This window comes from Podarcis melisellensis (genome assembly GCF_964234715.1).
Source record: "Podarcis melisellensis genome assembly, chromosome: 17".
Classification (NCBI taxonomy): Eukaryota; Metazoa; Chordata; class Lepidosauria; order Squamata; family Lacertidae; genus Podarcis; species Podarcis melisellensis.
The window spans coordinates 4360809-4367085 of record NC_138534.1 but is presented as its reverse complement, the minus strand read 5'-3'; the positions used below and the strand labels follow the sequence as shown (position 1 = coordinate 4367085).

General features: G+C 46.2%; 1 long non-coding RNA gene across 1 annotated transcript; it reads right to left on the bottom strand.

Annotated features, from left to right (window-relative positions):
• Positions 1 to 4338: 4338 nt before the first annotated feature.
• On the bottom strand, positions 4339 to 5843 carry LOC309360455. The gene is made up of 2 exons (XR_014164166.1): positions 5755 to 5843; positions 4339 to 4709 (listed from the first exon to the last, which is right to left on the bottom strand). It is a non-coding gene; the product is annotated as an uncharacterized lncRNA (long non-coding RNA).
• Between the last annotated feature and the right edge of the window lie 434 nt (positions 5844 to 6277).

The window sequence follows — 6277 nt, the reverse complement described above, 5'->3', positions numbered from 1 at the left end:
TCCTCACTCCAGATCTACGCCAAGATGTCGCCGCTTGGGTAATCAACACCATAGATGGATGTTGGCACAATATTATCAATTTATGCTCTCGGACTTAGACAATGAACAATCTGGATTCTGCAAGGTATTCATGAACGTTGTTCCTGTGAGGTGAAAAGGCAACAGTTCAAGTTCAGATTTATTTGGATTAAGGCGCAAGCCAATTAACCATGCCATAAACTTAAAATATAGCACATTTCACATGAAATACTTAACTCTCACTACACTTGATCTTAGCCAAAAGGCCGAGAAGCGATCTTAACTCTCAGGCATAAGGTCAGGCCAAGAGAGCCTGAGAGGAGGAGGAGGGGTGGGGATGGTGGAAAGCAATAACATAATTTACAGAGATGTAAGATTAGGGAGGCTGGATACATCGGGGTGTATGTGAAGCAGCAGCAGCAGGCTGTGTCTGGGAGCTATGGACTGCAGAGAGATGTGCCAGCAGTGGCATCAGGGGTTATGAGAGAGAGGGCTGGTGGGGTTTCTCTTGGCCCTATGACACTGCAACTAATTTTAACAGGGATTATATTTTGAGTTAAATAGAAGCTATCAAAACAGTTGGCTCTGCCTCTTCATTCACTCCCATCCATGTGAACTAGAATGCAAACAGACAGTTCTTTAACACCTTTCTTCCCAGTGTGGGTAGCAAACATCCTTGTTAGAAGAATCAGCTTTCTTTAATTTTGACAACTCCTTCCTCTTGTTGTTGTTGTTGTTATTGTTCATACTGGGAGGGTGGGATGGTCAAGTGCCCTTTGCCAGTAGGTTTTGGAAGAAGCAGCTGCTGTGTGTGTAATAAAGTCAGGGGATGCTCAGGGCCAGTTGGAGGCTGTCTGCTAGCCCAGCAATTATTTTTGTTATGTGGCCTTCAGTGGTTCCCTTCCAAAACAAAACAGCCAGCTGTGCAGTGCTGAGGTGCTGTCTTTGTGATTGCTCTGCACCCTGATTTCTGACGTGTGCAGGCAGGCTCGGCCTAAACAATGGGGAGGGAAATGTGTGCTGTGTACATTCAAAGGCATATGCTTGGCTGCTGCTGTTGTTTGGTGAGGGAGGTTAAAATCATATTCTGCACTGAGCCCTGCATCTCAAGGTTAGGCACTTTTGGGCTGGCATCACTGCAGATATTGGAGTCTAAAGGAGGGAGGCAATTCTGCACTAGTAACAGAAGGCAAACCTTTGCACAGCTCAATAGTGGAAGAGAACTGGGAATTATGGTTCTGCTAACGGCTAGAGCAGGGAAGGGGAACCTGTGTCCTCCAATATGCTGCTGAGCTCCCAACGGCCATCAGCCCTGCCACCACAGCCAAGTGGTCAGGGATGATGGAAGTTGTGGTCCAACAACATGTGGAAGGGCACAGGCTTCCTCACTCCTCAGCTAAATGGAGCCTCCCTATTCAGTTGCAAAATACCTCTGAATATCAGCGGCTTGCGGAGCAATGGCAGGAAATTGGTGTTGTTGCCTTCATGCTTTGCTTGCGGGCTGCCCAGAAGCATTTGGCTGGCTATGTTTGGGAAGAGGATGCTGAATTATAGAGAGCTTTTGATCGGATCTAGCCGGTCTCTTCTCATCATTCTATTTCTGATGTTGCATGCTGTGAGTGCTATTGTTTATTGTATCCTAGACAGCATCTCTCCCCCAACTAAGAGAGAGGTAGCAGCAGAAGTACACAAACCAGGTAAAAAAAGGCTAGAGAATCCAGAACCATAGGACCGAGCATGCTCTGTGGCCACATAGGACTGACTGATTGTTGGAGGAGCTGAAAGCCAGTGTGGGGAGAGGGGGAAATAGAATAGAGTGGCATGGATGAGGGTGGGGGGAGAAAGAGACACAGTCATAAAAAGTTCAGAGAGCACCATCTCATTGTCTGGAAAGGTCAGTTCCTGATTCACACTGAGATGCTATTTACAAATTTCCCCAGGGAGGAACGGATGCGAGAACTGCCCAGTGGCATAAGTGGAGAAACGAAATGATTGTACCTGGCGTTGAGGACAAGCATGTCTATCACATACAGAGAAAATTAAAACGCAGAGAGAAAACCCAAATGGAGAGGGGGAAATCCCCCAAACCGGTCAAAGAGGATTCAGCATGCCCAGGGGCCACGAAATGCCAGCTGAGTGTTGGGGAAAAAGGGAATTCTGGGGCCTGGGGAATTCTGAACAGGGAAACAACCCCCCCCCCCGCAGTTACAGTAAATGTGTGCTCTTCAAATGAATGAATTGCCCTAGCTGCAAAGGAAGTGAATGGAATTTTCTTCCTTGTTGAGGATCTAAATGGAAGGGAGAGCTATAGCACCTACACACCCATGTTTTTTTGCAAGCTTACTTTGAATACTGAAAACCTTGGCTTTTGTTTTACAACAGTGAGCTCTGAAAACAAAACTTCTAGCCCAGCCCACACGGCTTAAGGAAGGAATAAACAAAAAACTTCAAATGGTATGCAGCATGATGTACCCAAAGCTAAGCGGGCAACTCCATTTTCTCCAATGAAAATGATTAAAGGCAGAAATCTAGCAAACACATGCTTCCTTCTGATTGTACTTACGTGTTTTGCATACACACAGTGCTTTTTTCTGGGGGTACACATACCCCTAAACATTTTGTGAATCTTTGTACTTCATTTACTGTTTTTCTTTTCCCTGATTTGAACTATAAAATGGTGATTTCCTTGACACTGCATACACATATTACAAGGATAGCATATCACTGACTATATGAGCCAAGGAGGCAAGCAGATTTCTCCTGGAAATTCATTTACTGAAAAACAAGTTTCACAATAATCAATGGAGCCTCCAGGTACAGGTTGGCACCTGAATGTTTACCTCTGTGGCATCCACTGTGAACCTGCATACAGAATAGAATCATAGAATTGTAGAGTTGGGTATGTGTCTGCATCCTCACAGATCAAACTCTACAGGCAGAACATAATTATTTGCAAGCATTTAAAGCACTTCAACAGTCATAGCTTTCCCCCAAACAATCCTGGGAACTGGGAATTGGTTAAGGGCACTGGGATCTAGCTCAGGGCAGGGTTTCCTAACAATTTTCAGCGCCCTTAACAGACTACAGTTCCTAATATTCTTTGGAGGAAGTCTTGTTATGGTAGTGCCTTATGTGTACAATGTAAATGTGACCATTGCGGTATGGATTAGTGATTACATGTGAAGAGCTATCGCAGGCAGATAATCACAGGCGAAACCTTTTTTCCTGTAGTCATCCATGCATTCTGCTGTAAGGCCTCAAAAGCTGGGGCATACGTGTTTACTATTTGAGCACGACCACATCCTGTCATAACTTGCATGTAGGAGAAGAAATAAGAATGCAACCAGAACTTGCATATCACCACAATGCTTTCAGTAGAGGTGGGCAGTCAGCTTATATCTTCAGCTGCAGAGAGCTTGAGATACCCACCACTGATGTACATACATGTGTGAACTGAGTATACAGTTAGGATTGATATGTAAGGCATTGTCGTAACTTTAACATGCCTATTATGAATCTGATGCTGAACTAAAGATATGCCGGTTCTCGTGCCACCTAATGCTGCCAACCACCCTCTTCCTGAACAACTACATGCCATGCATAAATTCAGACAAACACTGTTTTCTTCACTGGCACATCCCTATGCCAGCAAACACTGTGCCTGTTGGATTGCTGCCTGTTGTACAGCTGTCAAAAGCTCAGGACGTGGCGGCAATTCTCTTGCCATCCCCATTGGTTCAAAGAGTCCTGATGATGAGAAACGACTTGGCACATCTCCCAACATGCCAGGAAGCGTTTCTTGTAATACAGAAAAGAAACCAAGGCACAGAGTTATAGATAGTTTGGGCCCAAAGGGGAAAACAGCAGATGGTATTTGAAGGAAGGTGTATTCCGGTTAGAAACAAAGATAGCACATTGCTATGTAAACTGATGATGTTTTATTTATATCATGTCCCTTCCCAGTTCTCAGAGCAAGTAGTAGCATATTTGTTTGTTTCAGGTGAAATTCGTAAAAAGTAAGTTTTGGCAAAACAGAAAAGCCCCCATATTTCCACACCATCAGTCCAAAAGAAGATGTTAGCATGTCTAGGTTCATGTGGTGGGGACTTGACTCCTGAAACAAGTATTTAGTTTTGTAGTTTGCGTTCAGGGCTGGTACACACACAAATATTCATCACCAGATCACTGCAACGCCCAGCAATGAATTTCACCTGTGAATGGACACCACAGACTGGACTTTTACCATGCTTCAAATGCAATATTGTTTCCCCTCAATGAAATCTGTTTGCACATTCAGCAGGTAAATGCAGAGAAACAAAATTATGGAGAGGGTTTTTATTTTAATTATAAAGTGTCTAATGTTTTCTCTCTAACATTTTCTTAAACAATGCAGGCCCTGCTCACAGAATTACGGTCTTTCCTTTGTTTTCGCATGTCTCATATATGAACTTAAACCCAAGACAGCTGATTCACACAAGCAATTCATCCTCTAATGTTACAGTGTCTAGCGACAAAAATTGTGAGAACAAAACCACAGTATTCTGAGGTGTGAGTTGTTGTGGTTGGCCTACAGCTTCCGTCATCCCTGCTGCCTTGGGCTGATGATGGGAGTTGGCTTCCAGCATCTGGAGGGTCACAGCTTCCCGGCTCCTGCATTAAGGACCAACCATGCACATGTTGTGTGAATAGGCCTGCCAAGAAGAGGAAACAAAAATGACTGGTTACTTGTCTCTCCGTTGGTCCAATGGTTTGCAAAGCCCCATCCTGGTAGGGAAGAAATGGTGCAAAAAAAACTTGTGTACCATTTTGGCAAAATAAGCGACCAAATAAATTAATTAATTCTGAAATCATTATAATTGGTTATAAACTAAACAGGGATCAGTGGCTCACATTTTTTGGTTCTTGGGGGGGGGGACGGAATCTCAACCCCAATACTGTATTCCTTTCTTTGACCATGGTCACTTTTCTGACAGGCACTGCCAGAATGGAAATACCAGTAGCTGTCAGGTGGGTAATGGGGGAGGCCCTCACTTTACGATCTTGGTTTTACCCAGGTATGGGGCATGGCAATATCTGGGAGTTTGAATCAACGCAGCAGTGAGATGATAAATGGGCAGAGTAAGAAGGATAAATTTCTGAGTACATGGTAATAAAAAGGTAAAGGTACCCCTGCCCGTACGGGCCAGTCTTGCCAGACTCTAGGGTTGTGCGCTCATCTCACTCTATAGGCCGGGAGCCAGCGCTGTCCGCAGACACTTCCGGGTCACGTGGCCAGCGTGACAAGCTGCATCTGGCGAGCCAGCGCAGCACACGGAACGCCGTTTATCTTCCTGCTGGTAAGCGGTCCCTATTTATCTACTTGCACCCAGAGGTGCTTTCGAACTGCTAGGTTGGCAGGCGCTGGGACCGGACGACGGGAGCGCACCCCGCCGCGGGGATTCGAACCGCTGACCATACGATCAGCAAGTCCTAGGTGCTGAGGTTTTACCCACAGCAATAGTTCATTGATTATATCAACAAATTGGCACTGTCGTTATGCCCACCTGCCATGGGTGTAGCCAGGATTTCTTTTTTGGGGGGGGGGGGGAATTAGGGTTGCCATATTTTGAAGAGCAAAAAAGAGGACCAAATGAAGATTCTCATTTTAAATACTCCCTCTATACGTAGGCTTTAGAAGCTGTGATATATTGCTGAAGGGGGCAGGAGAAGAGAAGGGGTAAGCAAGTCTTCAATCACCAGTCTTGTCTAGGACTCATCCAGAAAGTATAGCCAGAGACATTATGGCAAATTTTAAAAAATGTTACCCCTGAAAAAGAGGATGTGTCTTGGAAAAAGAGGACACACAGCAACTAGGGGGGTGGGCAGAACTGAGTTACCTGCGACACAATTGGTCACTTAATATTTTTTTTAATTTACTTGATTAGGGGGGCAGTTCCCCCCGAACCCCCGGCCACACCCCCTGCAACCAGGGGCGAAGGAAGGGTGGTACTTTAGGTGTGGGGCCGCCCCAGGTGTCCCCACTGAGGGGGCTGACAAATTGCCGGATGGCACTCACCATGGGGCCTGCAGCAGGGCCTGCAGCTTCTGGGAGAGACGTGGTGGCTCAGGCGTTCGCAGGCTCTGCGCTGCCCAAACGGTCTGCCCACTGCCTCCCCCCCCCCCAGCTGAAGGGCGACTGAGTGGGAGGAGGCAGGCAGACTCTGGAGGCCCCACGGTGCACCCTGCCCCTATGGACACCTCGCCGCACCCTCGCCCTGCC